The 25,637-nt window shown below is 36.0% G+C and overlaps 1 protein-coding gene and 1 pseudogene across 17 annotated transcripts in view; both read left to right on the plus strand.

Annotated features, from left to right (window-relative positions):
* The window catches only part of ROBO2 (roundabout guidance receptor 2), a 1,669,704-nt gene that overhangs the window by 896,356 nt on the left and 747,711 nt on the right, over nucleotides 1–25,637 (plus strand). The gene's annotated exons all lie outside the window — the stretch shown is intronic.
* Nucleotides 9,948–10,511, plus strand: LOC116879615 (annotated as a pseudogene).

The following is a 25,637-nucleotide window of genomic DNA, read 5'->3' on the forward strand; positions in this document are numbered from 1 at the left end:
TGTTTGGGTAAAAGTAATGGCAATATTGGAGAATAGAGCTGATCCAGATCCTAAGGGATTGATACTTCATTCTGCAAATAATCATACTAATCAGAAATTCCGAAGTAGGAAAATGTCACCACGCACAGTTCCTGAGTTGCACGCATGCAGAATTTTTGGTTCAAGTGTTGCTAAAATAAGAAAAAGAAAATATTATAATTATAATCAGAGCTCAAATATTCTAAGGGAAATTTGGAGACTACAGGGCAGGATTTGGGAAGCCCCAGATAAAGGAGAAGTAGGAATTACAGGAAAGTATTCATAATAAGTATGTTCCACTTATGACCCCTTTTTTGCTTAGGGCCACTCTAATTAAGAAAACAAACTCCAACTATTTTTTTTTTCTATTTTGTGACACTTGCCTAAGATTCTAAGTCCCTGAAGGGAATGCCTCTCATGGGTCTGATATAAACCACATGCCCACTCCGTAGCTATATCTAAGTGGTGACTAGAAAGCTCTGATCCATTCTGTTATAGTAGTAGAAGGAAGGCAGCTGGTTTTCCACAGTATCAAGACTACACACAGTGAGCAGAGATATTTTTCTAACAGAAATAGGAGTGGGGTTAAGAACAGAGGAGGGGTGATGTAAACCAGGTAGCCCCCCAAAAAGGAAGTGTCTACAACATATTTAAAGCAACATTTTAGAGAACTGAGACCTTGTAGCACTGTGCATGAGCCCCTGGAACAAGGAAGAAGCAGATAGAAACAATTACAGACTCGGACTATCCCAGATATGTGATAACATTCTGGACTCAGAGACCCATGTGACCCCAGATGACAGAGCTTCTGACTTCCATACAGAGATTTCTAACACTCTGCTGTGCACCTGAACAGAATTCCTCTGCGTTTTTTCAACATCCCTGAAATTTGGTCTTTATAATTCCTATAAGCTAGAGCCACAAAAATACGGAACACACAGTTATAGCAAAGCCACACTGAACTGGCCAGCATTCGTGGAATTTGTTTGGGTGAGGGCCAGTCAATGACTTTTTGTTGTTGTTAGGAGAGAACATTAACAATTTGGACATCCCTGTCTTCTCTTTTTACTGTACATGTAATAAATCTAATTTCGTCAGCCTTTAAAAGTGCCAATGAAAGATAAATGGTAGCTTTTTAAAAAGGCACCACAGAGGAACATGTAACAGAAAGGGCCATTGGTGTTTTTTTCATGCCACTTAATTCAGTATGTATGAGAAAAGGGAGGATTAGACATTTCTTAATGCTCGAGATGGGAAGACATCTTGCATACATAAATCTAAAAATATTTTCTTACGGCGAATTAAAAGTACAATTTAATACAAATTTGTGTCTGGCAGCTAGCTGGAGCAGAAGTTGTCTATTTGCTGCAGCTGATGCCTATCAGACTTGGAGGCACAGTCTGTACCAGCTGAAGTCTGTCAACAGGGAGCCCAGCAGAAGGGCAACATGATAGTCAAAACAGGATGAAACCACAGTCTAAACAAGATGACGTGAGCATTTGGGCAATTAACAGCATCAGCAAAAGTAAAGTTGTGTTTAGAATATTCTGTCAGGAATCCCAAAAAGGCAGGATGCTTATTTTGCCGCAGTAATGTTATGTTATATCTGGCTAAATAGAATCAATGGCATGATGGGAAACTCCGCATGGACAGTGTTGGTAAAGGGTACAGGAGAAGCTGATGATGACAAAGTCTAAGACTGAAAAATACACCATAGCGGTGGCTAGTGGAAGCAGAGCCCGCTTCAAACGTAGCATTCGTGCCGTCCCTCAGCTATAGGTAGAGCTTGTCTGTTGGCTGCTAGCATTGTGTCAGGCATTGTACTGGCTTTTCAGTGGCCATTATCTGATTTAATTTTTCAAACAAGTTGTGTGGTCCACATTATTAAACTCATTCCACAGATGACGACAAAACCGCAAAGAACAGCTTCAAACACCGCTGTAGTGGAACTGTTAGACAAATCTAAGCGGAAATGCCAGTTCCGCTGTGCCTAAACTCTAGGGATTTTATGTAAACCACTGTATTTTTCTGGACTTGATCATTCTTATGTGAAGTATAAACTTTGGACATATATGAGGGCTAAAAGGCTATTTACCGCTTTTCACACGACGCTTGATATGATGCAAGTATTCAACAAATGGTGGAATCGATATTATTATTGTGCTTATTAGGAGTAGTACCTTAAAGTCATTTTATAAATACGTCCTCGTTTATGTAATTTTCATAGAAACTCAGATTGTTAAGAATACTAGTAACTGGGTGGGGGGCATTGAGGGAGGACACATGATGTAATGAGCACTGGGTGTTATATGCACCTGGGGAATAACGGAACTCTACCTCTGAAACTAATGATACAGTAGAGGTTCATTAATTGAATTTAAAAAACAATAATAATAATTGAAGCTAGTAATTACAGTTGCTAACCATGGGCACAGTGCTAAGGATCTTCTAAGCAGGGGCACCTGGGTGGCTCAGTGGGTTAAAGCCTCTGCCTTCGGCTCAGGTCATGATCCCAGGGTCCTGGGTTCAAGCCCTGCATCGGGCTCTCTGCTCAGCAGGGAGCCTGCTTCCCCTCCTCTCTCTCTGCCTGCCTCTCTGCTTACTTATGATCTCTGTCAAATAAATAAATAAAATCTTAAAAAAAAAGAAATAAAACTCTTTAAAAAAAAAAAAGGATCTTCTAAGCGTTGTCTCATTTCTTTGTTCTAGCTCTTTATGAGTGAGTTCTTAACTGAATTTAACTGCTCAAGGACAGAAGCCATGGAGGCTTAGAATCCAAGTGCTAATTTGACTTCAGAGCTTCTCCTTCTCTAATCCAATGCTCATTCCACCTGTCTATTCTTTCCATAGATTTAAAGATAACAAAAATAGGTAACATTGTTTACTATTAATCTAGCAAGTCAATCTTTACGGGATTTTCATTTGACATATCTCATATTTAGTATCTTCTAATTAGTTGTATTTGTTTTTTAAATGCCATCAATTATAGCCTTTGCTCACAATTTTGTCCTTAATGATGATTTTAATAGCAATATTTTTAAAAATATAGAATAATTATGAATGTCAGGTTTTATTCAAAATCAGCTTCCATAAGAAGCTTTGAGAGGTACCAGTGGACTCAAAGTAGAGTACTAGCCCGTCTATAGTGCATTACATTGTTGCTCTAGTAAATATTTTATGAGTATTAATGAGAAATTTAAATCATGACTTCCTCTTGACAGGAATACAGGGGCATTGACCTCTGTGGTTAATGCCATTTTCCTTAGTTCAGTTTCATTAGCTAGTTCTTGAGGATATAGTCATAATTCCTACTACCTTATTTTTGTATTCTTATTGAACTATTAAGATTTGCAAGATTTTTATATCAACACTTTTGTGATGATTTATAGATTTGGTGGAATACACCCTCTTCATGTGTCTAAGAGCTTGCTGCATCTGGGGGCTCATTAGAAATGCAGAATGTGGGGCCAGACCCCAGATCTGCTGAATTAATACCTGCATTTTTGCAAGATCCCCAGGTGAATGGCCTGTACATTAATATCTTAAAAGCATTGTTCTAAAAACCACAAGCAGTAAAAAGCTATGCTTTTGTTGGACACGACATAACTTTGATGTATAGTGAGAATGGAGGAGATTTAGGATATCCTAATGTGGTAACAAGAAGAGTTTAATTGCAGGAGAAAAAAGAAGTAAAACAAAAGACCTGATATCCTTTCAGGTACAGAAAATATGGAGGAATTACTGAATAGTATTAAATGTAGAATGTATTAAATGTAGAAGTTATAAATTTAAGGGATTTAGGTTATTTTATTGACTTGGTGAACTTAATTTCCTTAGAAGTATTCTGGCTCCTTGTTGCTAAGGGACCTTGTCATCTTTGTTTGTTTGTTTCCCCACCACTTACATTATTTGTATAAATAGCATGTTTAGGGTTAAAATGGTTCATGTAATGTTGTTTGCAATTAAGTAAATATGAGTTAGTTTGGATGCAACTGTTATAAATGATAGTGTAATCTCTTGGGCATATAATATGGTTTTCTAATCTTCCTGAACAGATTTCATATTACCAAGCAATTTTAGTATAAATTCTTCTGGATCAGTGAAATTTTCACACCAATAAATCAGGAAATGTAGAAAGATCTGTATATGGAGTAAACCACATGTGAAAATTAAACTACCTTATCAAGAGAAATGATTTTTCATATTAAAGCTGTGGGGTTCAGATCATGGAACAGTAGTAAGTGGAAACCATGAATAGTTTTGTTGTTGGTTTTTTTTTTTTTAAGAAAAATGTTTATAGATCATTGAATTTAACTTTACATGCTTGAGTCCCTGCCTTTTCCTCAGCAGTTTTTCTCTGAGCTTTACTTATACCTGGATCACATTAGTTCCATAAGTGTTTTATCCCAAATAGGATTTTGGGGTTCCAATTCTGTATACCTTATAATATGCCTACATCTATATACCTAAAGCTATCTGTGTCTCTGGAAAGCAGAAGTTGCCATTGATTTGCATTGGATTCTATTTTCCTTTCTTGGAATTCAATCTAGAAGTTTGGCTTTTTCGCCAGGGTCTCCTTCTTTTGCCTAAGACTAAAGAAGAAAGAAAAACCTAAGTCTTTATACACTAGCAATAAAATGATGTATTTATTTCATTAGAAAGATCAACAGAGTAGAAACTTTAGGCTAGTAAAAACAATGAAGGGGTAGCAAATTGGAAGAGAGGGAGAGGAGGAGAAAGAAGAACATGAAGAAGGAGGAGGAGAAGAGGAAGAAAGATAAGAGAAGAGGAGAAAGAGGAAAAAGAAGGAAGAAGAAGAGAGGGAGAAGAGGAAGAGGAAAAAGAGAAGGAGGAGAAGAAAAGGAAGAAAAGACCAATAATTAAATCAGGAAGGCCCTCTAAAAGATTTTTTTTTAAGATTTATTTATTTATTTTAGACAGAGCTAGAGAGAGAGCCTGAGCAGGAGGGGCAGAGGGAGAGTGAGAATCTCAAGCTGACTCTGAACTGAACGTGGAGCCCCACATGGGGCCCCATCTCACAACCCCAAGATCATGACGCAAGCTAAAACCAAGAATTAGACATTTAACTGACTGTGCCACCCAGGTGCCCCTGAAAGACCTTTCAGACAATATCCAAATTTTTTGTAGCCTGGACCTTATATGAATATTCTGTTTCTCAAATTGATGAAAATATAGTCATGTTTTTTGGAAACTTAGAAAATAAAAGATTTTATAGCCTTCCAGAACCTAATAACCTTGGTTTAATACAAGAATTAAGGGGTACCTGGGTGGCTCAGTGGGTTAAGCCTCTGCCTTCGGCTCAGGTCATGATCCCAGGGTCCTGGGATCGAGCCCCGCATCGGGCTCTCTGCTCAGCAGGGAGCCTGCTTCCCACTTTCTCTCTGCCTGCCCCTCTGCCTACTTGTGATCTCTGTCTGTCAAATAAATAAATAAAATCTTTAAAAAAATAAATACATAAGATAAAATAATAAAAAACAAGAGTTAAAACTCCAATACCATAGTTAACAAAATGAAACTTTGGGGTTTTTTAAAAGCAATTTAAAAATGCTTACTTCTCATCTGTGTTCTAGAAATTACCTTATGGTTAAGACATTTTTTTTAAAAGATTTTATTTATTTATTTGACAGATAGAGATCACAAGTAGGCAGAGAGACAGGGAGAGGGAGAGGAGGAAGCAGGCTCCCCACTGAGCAGAGAGCCCGATGCAGGGCTCAATCCCACGACCCTAGGATCATGACCTGAGCCGAAAGCAGAGGCTTTAACCCACTGAGCCACCCAGGCACCCCTGGTTAAGACATTTTAAAAAATGAAAAGGTATTTAAGCCCTTCTGATAGAGTATGTTATCTAAAAATCTTAAAATGTTTAAAGCTTCTGAAAATTTTATACAATGTGAATAAAATGTCTGTAATTTGAGGGACTATTACCTTTATAAAAATTATTTTCAAAAATCAGCAGTAGTAAACAGTAATTTAAAATTTACAATGTATTTTTACATAAATTATCCCAATTATTTTTTAGTTTAACTAGATATTGTTAACATTTCCATTTTTCAAATGAGATTCAGAGATATAGAATGGCTTAACCCAAGATCTCAAGGTTAGTAAGTGTGGCACTTGGATTCAATCCCAAGTCTCCTGTTCAAAATCCTTTGTCCACAACATTATACTATTATTACCTCATTCAAGTAACTAAGTCTGTCATTCCCATTAAAAGTTGAAGTACACTGTGTACCCATTTGACTTTTGATCTCCTTTCTCTATGATGCTTCAGAATTTCTTCGAAAACGTTTATACATAGACAACATTTCTTCACTTTTGTATTCCCTTAATTTTTTTCAATATTATGATGACCTTGATTTGTTCCTCTTGAATTTTATCATAATTAATTCTGAAAACTTGTAGAATTTCTTAAGGCTATTTTGTATTCCACATTCTTTTCCTCTGTAGTGCTGGAGATGTCACTCTCCATAACTTATCTGTAAAATTAAAGATCATGTTCACTCATGTTCACAATTCAGTCATCAAAGTCACTGGTTAAAATTCTTAATAGTAGGTCTAGAACTAACATTGTGGAACATGACTTATGTCACCTGAACTTGGCAGTGGGCAATCAAATACAACGCATTGCCTATAATCCAATAGCTCTGTGCTATAACCTAATGGTGGTTGAAGCAAGGCAATGTATCCTAATTTAGCGATGACTTTTGGCATGTGGTATGAAACCAAAACTTTAAGAAATAAAATTGTATTGGATCTACAGCTTTTTCTTAGTTGGTCATGTTTGTCATTCTATGATAGATGCAATTGATCATAAAGGATATATAGACATAGATACAGATACAGATTTAGCTACTAGATGAACATATATACCTTACTATCAATTAACAAAGTAGTTATTCTTTCACACTGGTAATTAACAGAATAGTTATTCTTTGCACATATGCTGGTCCCTAAAAGAAATATTTTACATAGATTGTTTACAGCTTGCTGCAGTGAATATGATGTTCTGTCCAAATTTCATCATGTAGACATTCTTAACATTTGTACTAGCTGGATTTTGTTCATAATGTACATATAGTAAACATCTTAACATGTTTAGAAATCTAAAAACCTGAAAAATGAGTGGATTTCTTGTGCTTCCACATTTGTGTCTCCAAATGACAGTTTCAAGGGGCAATACAGTAATCCTCCCTTATCCACAGGGGATTGATTGTTCCAAGATCCCAGTGGGTGCTTGAAACTGCGGATAGGACCAAACTGTGTATATTCCCTGCTTTTTCATATATATATATACACACATAGATATATATGAATCTCATATGCTATGATATATAAATATATGTCATATACCTGTATATACACATTATAGGTGGGTGTATATAAATATATATATATATATTTATATACACACACCCACACATCTATGATAAAGCTTAATTTATACTTCAGGCACAGTAAGAAATTAAGAATAACTAATGATAACATAGAACAATTATAACAATATACTGTAATAAAAGTTGTGCAAATGAGGTCTCTCAAAATATCTTCTTGTACTGTATTCATCTTTCTTTTGATGATGTGAGATAATAAAATGCCTGCATGATGAGATGAACCAAGGTGAATGACACATGCATTGTGACCTAGCATTAGGTTACTCTTGACCTATAGGGACCTCTCCTCCTCAGAAGGAGGACCATCTGCTTCCAAACCACCATTGACCGCAGCTAACTGAAACTACGGAAATGAAAACCAGGAATAAAGGGGGACTATTGTACTTCAATTTACTATTAATGAGAGAAATATATTATTCTCAATACTCAGTATGTTGTCTGGGCCAAGAGTGGTTTGAGAATATTTTGCTCTTTATGTTTGTACCTATTTAGTTGCTCTTCTGAGGTCATATAAGATAAAATAGCCTATGTGCTTAAGCTCAATGAACTGTTCATGATTCCTTATACTTTTTTTAAGTCATTATAATTAAAAACTTCAAAATTAGTTTTCTGCATGTTCCCTGTCAATACACTAGCAGACAAAGACAGTCAATCTATAACATATTCTCAGTGATCATTGCAATCCACTTTTTGACCAATACTGCTCTGTTTCTATAATTTAGTGCTAATGCTGGTAGGCCTTGTGATTCACATCTTTCCTGGAACTTAATTAAATAATTGAACAACAATCAACTTATTCACTCTCAGTGGCCCCACAAGCTGGAAATGTCAATAATAATTCTCCTTTACAGAAGCAAATTCAGTGTTAATTTAGAGCTATTGGTCAGCTTTGCTAAATATGCCAAGTGCAACTTGGTTGTGTCTACTTAGTTGATCTACTGTTGTATGATTTTTTTTAATGTATCTTTTTTTATTAGAAGATGTGACGTAACATGAACGCTGTTCCTATTACATATTCAGAAGGGGAAAAATAATATTTCAATACATGGGCAGTAGTTTTCTAGAAGTAATGACCTAAGGAATACCAGTCTCTAATATCACTTAAAGTAAATGAACATTTTTAAAGATATTGAAATAATATTTATCATAGTTTGAAGGCCACAGGACAGTGTTGATCCCAGTGTTGATCAGGATATGCCAGACCAGCTACCAGAACAGGTTGATCAGGCCAGGCTTGAATCAGTTTACCTTGTCTCTAGATAGAGTTCTCATGCAGCTCATTCTGAAACTACATGTTACCAATACACAGAAATGATCACATGAGTGAAATGTACATGAGACTAAGGGATGAATTAAAATAACTATTAATTTTAGTGAAAGATAACTGGAAAGGAGACTACATACTTGTGTTTGGAGATTGCCATATAGTCTGTGTATAAAAATAATACTGAAAAATGTTTTCTTATAAGAAATGTACTTGAGTGAGCTTAGAGAAGGAAGTCACAAATTTAGATAATCTGAAAAGTCATCCTTAGCTAAGAGAGATACAGACACCCTATGGTCTTTGTCATTGCAACTAAGTATTCCGTCTGGCAACTGAAGCACTCTCAACATAGTTCACAGCTTGATATTATCTTTTTTTTTTCTTCAGAATATTCTTCTTTTGATGACATATTGTTAAGAAAAATTAATATAATTATTGTGTGAGGGCTCCAAAGTACTCAGCCAGCTTGTGACAAAGCTTATACTAATAAGTAGTAAATGGTAGTGTAGGACTGCAAAATTTTCTTTCCTAGGAAGAATTGTAATGTATTTAGAGATTAGATATTTTTATTTTACTTTTCTTAGTATTAAATGTTCTTTCAGTCATGAAATTAGGATGGGAGATGACAAGAGATTTTTTTAGTGATTTCATTAACAAAATGAAAATTGGAAACATTGTGATGGTCCCAGAATTAAAGAGAAAAATATTAAGTTGCAATAAAAATATCAGTCTGGACACTCCTAATCTCCATCATTACTTCCTCAGGCTGTAGAGACAGTATTACAGAAAGCAACACCTCATCTTAGGATTCATGTGGGTGTTTCTGTTGTTGTGGTTCCAGAAAAAAACACTTTGGTCACCTAATTCTTATACATTGCACAAGTGAAGTTGCTTCTGTGAATAAATCTGATGTTAAATTAGTTATGAGTTCTGGGATGTCTCATGGTCTTGGCCATGTGGTGGTACACTCGTAAATGGTGCTGCTTACTGTTTAATGACAGGATGGAGAAGGGGGCAACTCAGTCTGTAACACAGATGATTCCCGTGGTGTGACTACTCCCGCCATGATGAATTTCAAGTGAACAACATGAAATCTCTTCACTGAACATGGTCCTGAGAAAAGATGTGCACAATCAGCTGAACAAGCTATGCTAGTACAAGGTTTAGAAACCACTGCCCCAATGTATCTATTTTAGTTTTATTAGTTTAATTAGAAGCATATCAGCAGTTTCCATTTGGTCACATCTGCCACATCTGGGAATGGAGCAGATGACCTGCAGCAGATGATCCAGGCTGTGGTGGATAACGTGTGCTGCCAGATGTCTCTGAAGCAAAAGACCAGAGTGCTCAGACAGCGGCAGGGCTGTTTGTGGAGAGCTGCCTTCACAGTTGGGGGCATGAAAACAGAGTTCTTTGAAGATGTAGTTCCCACAGTCAGGAAATGGACTGAGGCTGGAATGAAGGTGTATATCTTGTCTTCAGGAAATGTAGAGGCCCAGGGCTATTATTTGGTCATTCTACAAACTGAGATATTCTTGAGCTTGATGATGGTCACTTTGATACCAAGATTGGATGTAACGTGGAGAGAGTTACCAAAAGATTGCAAACAGCCATCGGTGGTCAACCATCAACATCTTGTTTCTGACAGACATGACTCTAGAGGTGTCTTCTGAGGAAGCGGATGTGCATATCACTGTGGGGTGAGGCCTGGCAGGGCCAGATGGTTGGATGATGAAAAGTCTTACCACAGCCTCATCATCTCCCTTGGAGAATTGTACTTGCCTTCCCCAACCTTGAGGAGTTGTGAGGAAGACTAACCTGTCCTCAGAGTTGTCCCTGTAGTCTAGTTTTATTCTACTGGTAAAAGTAACTTACTTTATTATTTTTTTAATTTTTTATTATTTATTTATTTGAGAAAGAGAGAGCATGAGCAGCCAAGAGGGGCAGAAGGAAAGGAAGAAGCAGACTCCCCACTGAGCAGGAAGATGCTTAACCCATTGAGCCACCCAAGAGCCCTGAAACTAATTTACTTTAAAAACACATACATACAGGGGTGCCTGGGTGGCTCAGTGGGTTAAAGCCCCTGCCTTCAGCTCACATCATGATCTCAGGGTCCTGGGATCAAGCCCCGCATCAGGCTCTCTGCTCAACGGGACGCCTGCTTCTCCCTCTCTCTCTCTGCCTGCCTCTCTGCCTATTTGTGATCTCTGCCTGTCAAATAAATAAAATCTTTAAAAAAATAAAACACATACATACACACCCACATGGATATACAAATGTATGTGTATATATATATGTGTGTGTGTATGTTTACATTACCTTCCACAGGCACCTACATGAAAAAAAAAATCTCAATTCAGTGAAAAGAAAACTTACTTAAAGATTCTTTCTATGCAAAAGTTGTTTGAAACCACAATCCTAACCCTTATTGAGGGCAAAAGGTAGCTGATAGAAGAATTACGGCAATGAGGATCAGACATGTTAGGATTCCCAAGTCGTGTGCCAGAATGGAAAGGTAAGTTTGAGAAGTTATTCTGAAGCCTTTTTATTTCAAAACTGGGAGTAGTTCACAAACTTATTCCTATAACAATTCATTTCTTTTGTAAATTATCAGTTAGAAAATTTCAGTAGCTGAATTTCAAAATATTAGCCTCCCTCTCTACATAACCCAGTTACTTGTTTCTACTCCAGGAGAGTGAAACTGGGGAGGAAACTCATTTGAGCCTTGAGGAAGCAAGCATCAATAACTGAGGAAACTTACTAATCATCATGGCACTCCCAGAAAGTGTTTGCTTTACCAATGAAAAAGGGGCATTGATGTAATAGCTAAAACAGGAATATGGTTCTTAATGTTTAACAGAATAGTCCTAGTCCTGCCAGTTGTTAATGATTATAGATTTTATAGTTGTTTTACTAAGTGCTTTTTAGCACAGTTTGAAAATACATGCTATTTACTGTTGAAAAATAAAAGGTTTACTAAAATCATTCCATAAAAACCTTTCAAAAGAGGCCTAATAATATAATATTTTCCTCCAGAATGGATGTAAATTTTATAACAGCATTATTTATCGAGGCTTGATCCTAATGGGATGTCAAATCAATTTCATGTTGTGATTAATAAAAAGGTTTTCTTCTTCAAAAAATGAAATAAAATAAAGTCAAGGAAATATAGTAGGCATCGCATCTACTATATCTACTAGGAGCTCAGTGTGTAGTGTAGGTGGTGATAGCAAGCGCCCTCTTCTTTGGAAAAATAAACTTAAGGGGAGAAGTAGTATTTTTTTTTTCCAACTCCATGTGTTCTTCCAAACTTTGATTTTTTTTTTTCATGGCCATATCTGCATTGTATAGTTCAGAAAACAACTAATTTTGCAGCTAACATTAAACATAGTGATGGTTAAGAGAAATCAAAGTCCATGGGCTTCCATCTCCAGCTTTAAAATACAAAAATGATCCCAATATAAAAGAAATAAAATTAGAAATTAGAAATATTAGAAATAAAAATATTAGAAATAAAAATAATGCATTAAATTATAAATACTAATTTCAAAATGTCATAATGTACACATAAGTTTTTTCAAAAGAAAACACTTAAAAAACTATTCTTTATTATAGTATGATATGATAATAAATAGTATATTTAACATAGTATTGTGGTGGGAATAATACATTGATGTATGACAATTATTTAGAAATAGGTAGTTAACGATCAATTAATATTTATTGCTGAGAGTAGTAGAAACAATAAATTATCAAAATATTATGTTGTTCTTTTGTCTATTATGTTGACAAGATTAAGTTATGACAGTAATTTGGAAATCACTTATTTTGTGCCAGACACTATGTTAGCTCCTGGGATACAAAGTACTTTTTATCTTCTAAAGTTCTTACTTTGTCAAGATTCTATGATTTAATGATAAAAAGAACTATATGTGATCTTATTAATTGAACAACTACTATAGTTTGAATCTGCACTAAAAACTAAGTAGAACACAAGAACACAAACTGGAGATGTCCCACCAATATGTCTTCGGCCTTACTTCATCATTGAGCTCTACTGATTTCCGAAAGCCTGGGAGGTTTGGCTGATCAGAACAGATAAATAGACCAACTTCCTCCTTTGACACCTCCCTTTGCCAAACTGGGATAATTCTGAAGTATGCATTTTAAACTATATCCAGAATTTTCCTCACAGGACTATGCTTTAGTGTCCATAGTATCTGTCTTGATAATACTTTTCACTGTGATACCTAACATTCCCTATTTCATTCTCCTGTTGGTGTTGTTCATAACGGTAGCTCAAGTAAATCACCTACATTCTCATCCTTGCCTTGGGGTCTCTCTGCTTCCAGTCAACTCCAAAACAAAACACTAGACTAAATTTACAGTCTCACGGGGAGATCATATACAGAGGTTAATTACCCATAAAATTTTAGAATATTATGCCAAGTAGTACTGCCCTCAGAACAAAAGTACCTGAGCTCCTTGTCTTGACTCTTCACAATCTAGTTTTGAAACAAGAAAACTTCTCTTCCCTGGACTCAGTTGTCTCTTATTTATCAAGTAAGAGTTTGAATGGAGGAATGATGGAGACTATCCTCCTAGGCTAACTTTATCATTCTAAGATTGTAAATCTCCAGAAGGTTTGCTTCCGTAAATGGTCTGTCATAATTTTGAAAATTAAAGTTTGGGTATGGATAGATCTTTCTTAGGAACCTGAGAAGTTTTGTGAATGCATTCACTCTCTCATTCATTTATTCCACAGAACTTATTAAATATCTATTCTGCGTACATCACTATAGATGTACATTATTAATAGGCAGCTACTAGCCACATGTGACTAACTTTAAATTTAAATTAATTAAAAGTCAATAAAATTAAAAATTAAATTGTCAGTCTCTCTAGTCACATTTTAAGTGCTCAATAGCCATTATGTGTCTAGTGCCAACTATATTGTATGGCACAATTATGGAATATTTCCATCATGGAGAAAATTATATTAGAGCTTCTTGGAATGATGAAAAAATTAAATCCGACAACCAGCCTTCAAGAAATAATACATAAAAACTTCAGTAAAATATGAATATACAGTTGGGCATAATTGATATTAAGTGAGTATTTTCAATCACATACTTTAAAATCATTTATACATAAGTTTTCAGGGAAGGCTTCGTGGTAGATAATCTGAAGGTTAGTCAGAAAAGCAGACTGTTACAGATTTCAGGGGCATTTAAATAGAAATGGGTCAGGGAAGTACTTTGAACATTGTTTAGACTTAAATTAACAGAAAGAAACAAACTGTAGAGTAAAATTATAAAATAGTCAAATAACACTGCTTTAAATATATCTTTATAACTGCTAATGTTATAAGAATATATAGATGAGAGTTACAGAAACAATTGAAAATTTCTGTATCTCATATATTTTAATTTTCTTACTTGATGTAAGTGGAAACTGTTTATAATAATAGAGCACTTTCAGAAAACTTGCTTTTTGCATTAGGTTCTTCAAATTTCATATAGGTTGTCATTCATGTCTTTCTAATTTGCATCCACCACAATACCCAATAGTAACTAAGAAATACCTGTTGGATGATGTCATAGGTAATTATCACTCCTCCAGTCTTGTAATCTTTCTTTTGGAAAATATAATATAATATAATATAATATAATATAATATAATATAATAAAAAGAAGGTGATTTAAAACATCTCTTTAATGCCCAATATAGTTTAGTTGTGTTTGCATGTATAAATTTCCTTGGGCTGGATTTAAATTCTCCCCAAGCTCTGTGACCTTTAGCAAGATAAGTAAATCCCTCTTCACCATACTTTCCTCATCTCTAAATGAGTTAATAATATTACTTCTAGGGGCGCTTGGGTGGCTCAATTTGTTAAGCATCTGACTCCCAATTTCAACTCTGGTCATGATCTCAGGGTCTTGGGACTCAGCCCCCAGCCGAGCACCATGCTTAGCAGGGAGTCTGCTTGAGATTTTCTCTCTCTCCCTCTTCCCCTGCCCCTCCTCCCCCACACTTGTGCTCTTTCTCTCTCAAAATAAATAAATAAATCTTTAAAAAAGAATAATATTACCTCCATTGACTGTAAGGAAGTAAGTGAACTAACTAATCTAAAAACATTTAGAATAGTGCTTGGCACAGTACAAATTCTCTATAAGGGCTTGTTTGTGAATATTGTTGCTATTCTTATTGTTCTTTTCAGATAGTCATTAGGACATCATTAGAATATCTGGAATCCACTACAAATAAGACCTGAGTTAAGAAGTCTAGCTGCATAGGGGTGCCTGGGTGGCTCAGTGGGTTAAGCCTCTGCCTTTGGCTCAGGTCATGAGCCCAGGGTCCTGGGATCAAGCCCTGCATTGGGCTCTCTGCTCAGCGGGGAGCCTGCTTCCTCCTCTCTCTCTGCCTGCCTCTCTGCCTACTGTGATCTCTCTCTGTCTGTCAAGTGAATAAATAAAATTAAAAAAAAAAAAAAAGTCTAGCTGTATGATCAGATACACCAGTAACACTATCATTGATAATGAGTGAGGACATCCCTTTGTCCCCTTAAGTGGGATACCTATTAGGAAGTGCTTCAGTTTACCTATCACCTACCTTTACTCCTTGAAAAAACTGGGGGAAAAGGTATTTTGGTAAATGCTTTGATATCCAAAATAGATGTTATAGAATATTAATTCCCATCATACCCTATAAATATGGAGTTTATAACTTCATCTTTCTGCATTTATTAATTAAAGGGAGATTATATTTGTTACAGACATTAAGTAAAGTGCTGAATCTAAAACCTGTACCCTTTAAACCTAATCTTGACCTCTTAATAGCAGAGACTCTCACTGCCTTGTCTAAGAAGAAGCTCTGTATGTTCTAGATGTGCGGTAATTATGTTGATTTGCCTAAAGGAGTGTTGTTGAGATCATGATGTCATCTCAAGGGTAATGGATGCTTCAGGGTTGTTGAATATTTAATTTGTCAGAAGAGGTCAAAGGAAAGAGATGTTATGCTATGTTTCAAGTGTTTTAAGACAGAGAAAATGAGAAGCTCAAACAAACCCATAAAAATAACTGATGGAAACCTCCATATACACAGCCCCAATCTGAAAGAACAGTGATATTGTGTAAGAATAACATATGTATGGTGTGATTAAATATCTTTCATTATAGTGTGGTAATTATAAAATTTACATTACCAAATACATCTATATACTCTGCCTGTGTATTTAGCAGTTGATGTTGTAGTCACTCTTATTATTTTAAAAGTGTCATGATTATTGTAAATATAATACTAAAAGAAAGTTCATATACATGTACATAAAAGAATTATCAGCAGTTTCCTGGGAAATATATATTATTTAAATTTAGAGTAATTGTTAAGTAATTGTGTGCATTCGAAGAGCTAGTATCTTTGTTTATTTCTGGATTAATATATATTGAATTTGTATCTTAATATCAAGCCCCATCACACCCTTGAAAGTAGTATCAAGTAATCTTTTTAAAAATATACAACCTCCACATTGTTACTCTTTAACTCCTGGACTATAGTAACACTTTCTTAATATTTAGATATTGTGGTTTTCTTTCCCCCTGAACAATTTTTTCAGTGATGACAGAAATGTTGCCAAGATACAAAATGAGTAAAAGGAAGCGGGTAAATTGGCCACTTGGGACTGTAAATGTATTGCTTTCCAGAAGTTACTTGGGCTTAGATTATAATCACAAATTTCAATTTTACACATGTACTTATTCTTGAAGTCTTGTTCAAACTGGTTATTAGAGTCATTCTTTGTACACGATTTGAGAATGAAAATGAATGATACTTAATTGCTACCTTGTGTCATTATTCAAATAAGGTTTGTCATCCCCAGATTCATGGAGCATTAGGGATCCATGGATAACCTTGGAGTGGTTACGATAAATAAGTTCCCTGAATTTATTGCAAATCTGTGGGTGTTTGCATGTGTGCAATTTTGGGAGAAGGCCTATAGTATAATCAAATCTGAAAGTGTAGCACTGGTGGCAAAACTTTGAGATATGAAATATAGCTCATTGGATTAAAAAACTAAGTAATGAAGGCCACTGGAAGGATATTCCCTAACTGTTCATAATGCACAACACTTTAATCTTTAGGATATGGTTGTTTATTTTATGTCTACCTTAATCCATACTCTTTTATACTGTGGCTTACTTTTGAAAATGAATTATTTGCAATTAAAATTTTATTTCTTAAATTATTTATCTAGTACACTTACATGATAAATATCTTTAAAATGCAAGAAGTCTTAGGATGAAAAGTGTATATTCCTACACCGCTCACCTAGTAGAGACGAGCATTGTTTTGAATCTCTTGCCTATCCTAGACTCATACATAGATGATAACCAGAAAAAAATAGATTCTCTCTCTCTGGGTCTTACATTAAATGAGAGCATATTATACATAATTTTGTGGCTTGATGTTTTAATTTAAAAATACACTTTAAGGGGCACCTGGGTGGCTTAGTCAGTTAAGCATGTGCCTTCAGCTCAGGTCATGATCCCAGGGACCTGGGATTGAGCCTGGCATTGGGTCTGTGCTCCACACAGAGTCTGTTTGTCCCTCTCCCTCTGCTCCTCTTCCCCACTTGTGTGGTTTCTCTCTGTCTCTCTCAAATAAACAAAATCTTCTAAAAAAAATACACTTAAAAATCAGTCCACATCAGTACATACAGAACAACCTCATTCTTTCAATGTCTTCAAATAATCCATCGTGTGGGTGAACCTTAATTTATTTAACCTGTCCCCAATCAATAGACATTTAGACTGCTTTCAATCCTTTCCTGCTACAAACTATGATGTGATGAATACTTTTGAATGTAGAAAACTTTTGAATGTTTAGTTCCTTGAAATGGAATTGCTGGTATGAATGGCATATGCATATATAATTTTTATATGTTGGATGAATTATCCTCCATAACAAATGTTAGCAAATTTTCCTCCATAGACAACATTAACTTACACTTCCACCAACAATGAATGACTGTGATAATGCAAACTTTTAAGAATTCAGTGCCATTGACTTTGGTTTTGTCAACCAAATCGATGTGTTGGGTATATATTCAGATGACTTCTAGTTTAACTTGTTGGCGTAGTTGAGGAAAAGTAACATTTCAGACCTCTGCAATTCTCTTCAAATGTCTTGTGGAAAAAAATGCCACGATTGCTGTGCCAAATACTTTGTTGATATCTTATGATTATTGGGTGTTAATACAACCCAAAGTCTTCTTGGCCTAATAGTTCCATTACTATTTTATTCAACTAATGTACATGAAAGAGCCCATTTGTATTAAATATGTATTTATTTAAGCCATAAACTAAAAGGGGAAAAAATTCTATAACTCTTTAAAAGATTGTGTCGGAGATAATAGCCTAAAGACATCTAAAAGTTAAGCCAAAAAATATCTGAACCAAACAAGAATCAAATTGCATGTGAGAAAATAATGAAATATATGAAGTGTAGTTTTTACTCCTTCTGTGCATCCTCTCCTTGGCTATAAATGAAAGTGCTGAAGTGCTCCAGGAAATGTTATGTTTTTGTAGCATTCCAACCCTGGTAATAATCAGGAAGCACTAAAAATGCTCATGAAAACTGTGTTCCACAAATTAACTGAAATTCACACATGGTGAAGTAAGTAACCTAACATGCCTAAACAAACATTTTATATGGTTTCTCATTACTAAACCTTGAAAACAAATTCACTGAAGTAGTTTGTTATCATCCATTTAAATGATATTGTCTAATTTAATCAAAAGCTTTTCTTTAGGGCAAAATAGTTCAGTGTGTGTGTGGATGTTGATGTAAATGTTGCTGAAGAAATGAGGCAGACGTTCTAAGTATGACTTGGATTGTTAATGAGTATCTTTACACATAGCTTTACCATGACAAGGTGATCAATGTTCGGTTTCCCTGTCCTCCATAAACCACAAGACAGAGTGCTGCTCGTGGATACTGAGTTCAAATCTCAGACCTTTGCAATCTGCAGGCATAAAGCTAATGTTTTCACAATATCAAAGAAATAGGTCTTTTTTGGGTAAGATTGCATAATTCCAAGATCAGCATCCATCTGTGTATATATTTTTTTTCTCTTAGCTTATGTTAATAGCTTTATTTGACAATTTAATGTTTTCCTTTTTCCTCCTAACAGCAGGTGAAAGAATTCATAAATCTGCCATGAACAGTTGCCAATGAATATTCATATTTAGGATGTCTGATTGCAGCAGTTTGACATTTTTATTTGATTTCCATCAAGAAAAAGAAATGCTTTGTCTCTTAATTCGTAATGCATTCTAATCGGTTTCTGCACATTATACCCCTGGTTAAGTTATTGTAATTGTCAGTATCAAACAACTAATTTACAAAATAAGAATATTTGTTATGGCCCAGAAAAAAATGTGACCAACAATTATTCTCACAAACTCATTGAAAATACTATGCCTTAGAGTTTTATTGGGTAATTTATATTTAAAAAACAATGTCCATACTGAGGAACTTTTTTTCATTTCTTATCCTAATTGTACTTTCTATTGAATGTGCTGATCTTTCCTGTTGGATGTGCTGATCAGGTCTCTAGTAATGTAGGAGTCTCAGGAGTAGGTAACATAAGCTTAGCAGGGTCTATTTCCTGTGGATCATGGTTACGTGATTAAGAAGACATAATTGGTTCAACCAGAGACAATACAGGTTTGGTACAAGTTTAGTTAGTATTTGTGGTTATCTGTTAAAAATCCAGACATTCACAGCAGCAAGATTAATTTTTTAATGAAGTGCCTTTCAAAGATTGATCATTTTCCACAATGTTTCTTAAGTTAAAGCTACATAAGACTCACCTGGAAAACTTGCTAAGATACAGATTCCTGAGCCATAACCCTAGAAATTCTTACTCTCTAAGAATTGGGTGGGGCCCAATAATTTTTATTTCTAAGAAGTTCTTAGGTAGTGATGATACTGATCTACCAGAGTGTATTTAAATATCTTATGGTGCTGGCTCTCTATTGGTCTTCTATAAAATATACGCAAGTCTTTCAGATGAAAACACAGTATGGCAAATGATTAAGAAGCCTATACTGGCAGACAGATTGCAGGAATTAAATGGGGGAGGAGTGTTCACAACAACATACACATTCAACAGTTCAACACAGCGAGTATTTTCTTTAATCCGGATTCTGCATAGTGTTGTTTGCATATGGTTTATGTTATATGCAAGGAGTTAAAAACTAAGAGTAATTTATTTTTTAAATCCTCTTATGAAGTAGAATCTGCATTCTCCAGCTCCATTTTTTTTTATTGAAAAGCTGAATATAATGGAACATAAATTAATGAATCTCTATTCTTCATTATCTATGAATAAAATACAAGAGAAAAATATCTTAACAGATTAGAAGAGAAAACCATGGGAATTAGAGGGCATTTCCCTAGCCTGTTACTGTATTCAAAGGATTTATTTTTTACTTACAACTTATGAAATGCCGATCTCTTTGTTTTGCAAAGTAGACACATATTTTGATTTTTTTAAATTTTAATACGTCTTCACTACCAAAAATAATTTTGTTGGCCCATTGGATTTATGCACTGACTGTGAACAAAAGTGGGTCTTTTTGTTTGTTTGTTTTTCCCCTATGATGGTGGTGGTAAGGGTTGTTTTAAGCAGTAACTTTTCCCAAGACTTTGTGAGAAACCCAAACTTCTTAACTTGGTTTCTCTACCTCAATATCATCCCTTCCAAGGGTTCTCAACTCTGTTTCCAGGCATTTTTCTGAAACACAAATATGACCATGCAATTTGTTATCTTACTTAAAATCTTTTGACAGTCTCATTGCTTTCAGCATAAAATGAATATCTCTTAGTCTTGTTCACAAGGTCTCTCATCATTTGACCCCAGCCTACCTCTGTAGCTTTATAGCTAAACATTGTACTCCACCCATAAAAAAGCAATTTGAGATTCCGTAAAAATACCGTGTATCCTCAAGCTACCAATCCCCATGCCTAAAATGTCTTCATCTCTTATCTTTCTCACTTAATTCCTATTTGTGTTTTTTAGGACTCAGCTCATTCTTCTACTTCTTTTAAAATTTTTCCTTTATGGCCCAAGCTTCTATTAAGTACCTGTTCTCAGGATCCATCTACATACTTCTAGGGTAGCAGGAGCTGCCCTGTTCACCCACATTTCTGTAGATCTTAAACCCCCAGAGAACAGGAGGGTGCCACATATAGCCCATTTTATCACAGTGCCAACAGATAGCGGAAACTCAGTAAAAACGTTTTTAAGAAGTTTTTACTTTTTATTTTAAAAAGTTTTTTTTTAATTATAAAAAGGTTATTATTTTAAGGGTTATTTTTAATTATAAAAAGGTTATTAATTTCCAACCATGTCATGAGTAATGAGAAGTAAGATGTTGATATCTAAAGTTAAACTATAGAAGATCTGCTAGGAACTATTACAGTGTTTTGAATGGGAAGGTGACACAATACACACAATGATTTAGGAAAACAAAGATAATAAATTTAAGCTGTTACAGTAGCTTATATGTGGGATAAGGAAGATCTACACTTGTGTGGTATTAATGTTGTGAAGCAGGGACAGATATGTTGAATGAAAGCCTTGATAACCGCATGATTTCTGGCCTGGAAGATAAGCGGTGTAATTGGAAATAGAGTGAGGAGAAAGAGAGACATTTGTCTCATGAGGGATGATGGGAATTTTGGAAAAAACAGATTTATGTAAAGGTAAATGGAAAGCAAAGAAAATCTGTAAGCAGTTAAAAATTAAACTCCATGGTATGAGTGGGGTTCTGAGTTCGAGATTTTGAATATGGGTATCAGTTGAAATAAAAACGGGGCTGACTTCATGAGCACTGAGCATCTACTTTGTCGGGTAAGAGCAAAAAGAGGTCAGGGGATAAAGGGCCGGGGTAACAGAGAAAAAAAGAGATCCGACCAAAGAATATATGGCTTTCAAGAGAGAAAAGGTGAATGTTACCAAGATAGTGAATATGCAAAACTTCTAAGTCTTTGTGTGTAATAGATTTTTAGTCATGTATACTAGACATTTTGATGTTTTAGACACATATGAAAGTGAAATGTCCTTGTGACTAGCCCACATGGATTATTTTGCTGAGTGACTTTTCTACTGTTCTGCTCTCGGCTTACACCCAAGTACCCCAGTCCAAGTAGAGTGTGTGCATCAGCACTGTCTGATGACTCCTGTTTTCCCAGAGCTCTGTTCTTCCCTTGTATCCCAATCTTCCCTCATCCTTGTCCTTGGTTCCTCTCCACTTCCTCCTACGTTCTGTGTGCCTTCCTGCCCCTGCCTATTACTTTACATCTCTCCTAAGAGCCCCACCATGGGGGTCTGCGAGGATGTGGCAAGACCACACGGGAAAAGCACAAAGATTTCCCATAACTTCACTGAAACTGCCTCAGCCACAATCTCCAGCAGCATCTTTTCCCCACCCCACCAGTGGTGGCCACGCATCTTCTCCCTGTTCCATTGGCTAGCATATGGCAGTTAAACATTCTTTGGCCAGCAGAGTTGTGATCTCCTAGACCACTTCCTTTGTTCACAGAACTGCCTTGCTGTTTAAGTGTGACTCATCTGAACAATAAGGAAACCAGATGTGACATCTGTGGCAAGTTTACCTCTCACCACCACTGAGATATTTGGATGTGAATGCTATTCATCATTTACTGTGTTGTTATTATCTTGTGTTACAAAGGATATCTCATGGTTCCCAAAAGAATTGCTTGCCTTTGTGTAGCGATTGGTATTATAAAATTATTTTGAGTAAGTTATTTAGTTCGATATACAAACAAGGCTTTGATCGAAGGACAATTATCCTAATTTCACAAGAGACGTGATCAAGATCCAGTGTGGCTGAGTGATTTGCTCTCAGTGACATGCACAGATGTGGCGTGGCTGACCCCGAGCTGGTATTTTTCTCATGAAACCAACTTGGTAACTTTTGGTTTCTTCATGTTTTCCCTGATGATAATAAATTTGTGGAGCATATTCTCTTCTCAGAAGCTTTTTATTTCCATTTTTCATGCAAAAATACTGTTTCAGTAGGGCCATTTACAAATAAGACAATTGAGAGATCGTGGTTCTCAGGAAGAGTTCTGTCCATGAGTTTGAGGCAGAGCTAATACTTGAAGCCAAACTTCATGATAATTATCCCCATATGATTTTTATGGTGGATACTGTCCTCTGGGTCCTTTTTGGTTTTGTTCCTTTTCTTGGTTCTCAGAACATACTTGAGGATGCGTTATCTTCAGGCAGTCTTTTTTTGATACTACTCCTGAAACATTGAGGAAATTCACATTTCCGTGCTCCTACCTCATAGCCTATTGTCTGCCGACTTTCCTTACTTCTTGGCCCCTTAGTTTTCCATCTTCGTTCCACGTTTTCAGATAGTCTGATGACTTCTTCACTACATATGATAAATCATACTTAATTCTCTATGATCTAACAACAAACTTTTTAAAAAGCCTTTGTCCCTATTTTTTTCCTCAGACTCTCACCTTTAATTCACAGGTGGATGGTATGCCCTTCCCCCCCGCCCCACTGCCTCACCCACTTTTTAAAAACAGGGCTTTTTTAAATGTGTGTCTGCATATGTGTGTGTGTGATAAAAGGAAGGCGTGGACTTTCTCATCAGTCCATCCATATCAAACTCTGAACCACCATTCAGCTAAAGCGGTTCTCGTTCTCCGCGAAGTCACCGGTGACCTCCAAAATGTCAAATCCGGTCAGTGCTCTTTCCCTCTTCCCCTGACTTCTCTGTAATATTAGTAAGAGCCAATAACTTCATTATTTTCAAATTCTCAGCCTTTCTCTGCCCTGATAGTATAACTCTTTGAATATCTCCATTTTGAGAAAATAGGGTAGAATAGTGAAGAGGAAGGGCACTAGAGCCAGCCTAATGGACACCACCACTGACAGTGTCATATTGAGCAACTTATTAACTTCTTTGTGCCTGCTTCCTTTAAAATGGGGGTAAGAAGGGGAGCCTGGGTGTCTTAGTGGGTTAAAGCCTCTGTCTTAGGCTCAGGTCATGGTCTCAGGGTCCTAGGACCGAGCCCCACATCAGGCTCTCCACTCAGCAGGGAGCCTGCTTCCCCCCGTTTCTCTCTGCCTGCCGCTCTGCCTACTTGTGAGCTCTGTCTGTCAAATACATAAATAAAAAATCTTTAAAAAATAATTTTAAAAATGCGGGTGATAACAGTACTTCACTTATCCACTAGGTATTACTGATAGAGTTGTTTTGAGGACTGAAAGTGTTAATACATGTGAGGTGCTTATGGTAGTGCCCAGCATCTAGTACAGGCTGTGGAAATGACCCGATTACTATTGTTACCATGGTCAGCCCCGCCAGCACCACCATCACCACTGTTGCTTTTTTCCCTTTCCCTCCCCGTCTCTTCTTTCACCCGCAGCCTACACACTGGAGCTCCCTACAGCTCCCTTCTCTGCTCAGTTATGTCCTCCTCCAAGGCCATTATATCTATTGTCAAGGTGCCATGTCCGTTTCACGTATTTTTATGCCTCTCAAATCTTTATATCCAGCCATTCATACGAATTCCATACCGGTATCCTTCACCACCTACTAGACCTCTCCCTTTTAAAGTCACTCTGGTATTTTTAAGTCAAAATTTCTAAATCTTGAAGTTTGTATCTTCCCTCAGAACATGAACTTTCACTCAGTAATCATCCAAGCTAGAAATCTCTACTTGCTTTTCCTCCTTGCCTCCACTTCTAACTGCTATATGACTAGGAAGAGATTTTATTACAAGTGAACAGAGACCTCAAGTAGAAAGGGCTTACGTATGATCATTTATTTTGTTTTAATTATCTCTTCAGAAACTCAGACTCTTGTAGGTCCCTGTTCTCCCTTCCTAAAAAGGAGACTTCAAGGGAGCTGATAGAGTTCCAGCCATCATGCCTGTAGTTCTGAAAGCAATTAAAAGAAAGAGATTAAAAAAGAAAAAAAAAAAGGCAAACCTTCCCTCTTGCAGGTAGGATTTGTTCCCTGGAGCTGCTACACAATATACATCCTCTTTATCCCATTTGCCAGAAGTTGGTCACGTGGTTAGATCCAACCACAAAGAAACCTTGGGAGTGATGTCTATTCTGGGTGACCTTGTTTTCTTCCAAAAATTGACATAGAAGAAGAGAATAATGTTTTCGCTTTTTTAATTTCAACTTTATTGACGTATAATTGACGTCTAAAATTGTAAGTTGTTTCAAGTTACATCATGGTGATTATACACATACATTGTATACATACTTATACATATACACAATGTATGTGTATAAGTATAAGGACTCCTCCCACCTAGTTCATGAACAAATCCATCACCTGACATGTTTATCTTTGGGAGACTTAATGAGTGGTCTCCAATATCTATTATCTTATAAATTATAACTTTACAGTTCCTCATATTTTTCCTTTTCTCCATTTCTCATTTTCTCCATGGCCCCTGACCTAGTTTAATGTCATCATTCAAAAAAGAGCAAATATTATGAAATTTGGTCTCACATTACTAATAGAGTCAACTTCCTAGAACACAGTCCTGATCATTGAAACTCTCATCTCAAATTCTTCATTAACTATCCCATACTATAACACTGGCATTTTTTGTTAGAAGGGCAAAAATTGTACTTAGTAATGAACAACTAATTATATAAACTTAGCTCCCAACAGTCTTTGTAGCTTGTCTTGCAGCCACATCAAATTATTTGCAATCTCTTGAGGTTGCTGTTCATTTATTTGTCTTTGTGGGTTTGTACATGCTATGTCAAAAGAGCATGAAATTTTTTCCTCCCCTTCTATGTCCTTCAAAACCCAGCTCAGACATTACTTTCCTCTTAGTTTTTTGTTCATTTTTTTTTTATGTCCTTC

This window comes from Lontra canadensis, unplaced genomic scaffold, assembly GCF_010015895.1.
Source record: "Lontra canadensis isolate GAN:19392208 unplaced genomic scaffold, GSC_riverotter_1.0 scaffold62, whole genome shotgun sequence".
Classification (NCBI taxonomy): domain Eukaryota; kingdom Metazoa; phylum Chordata; class Mammalia; order Carnivora; family Mustelidae; genus Lontra; species Lontra canadensis.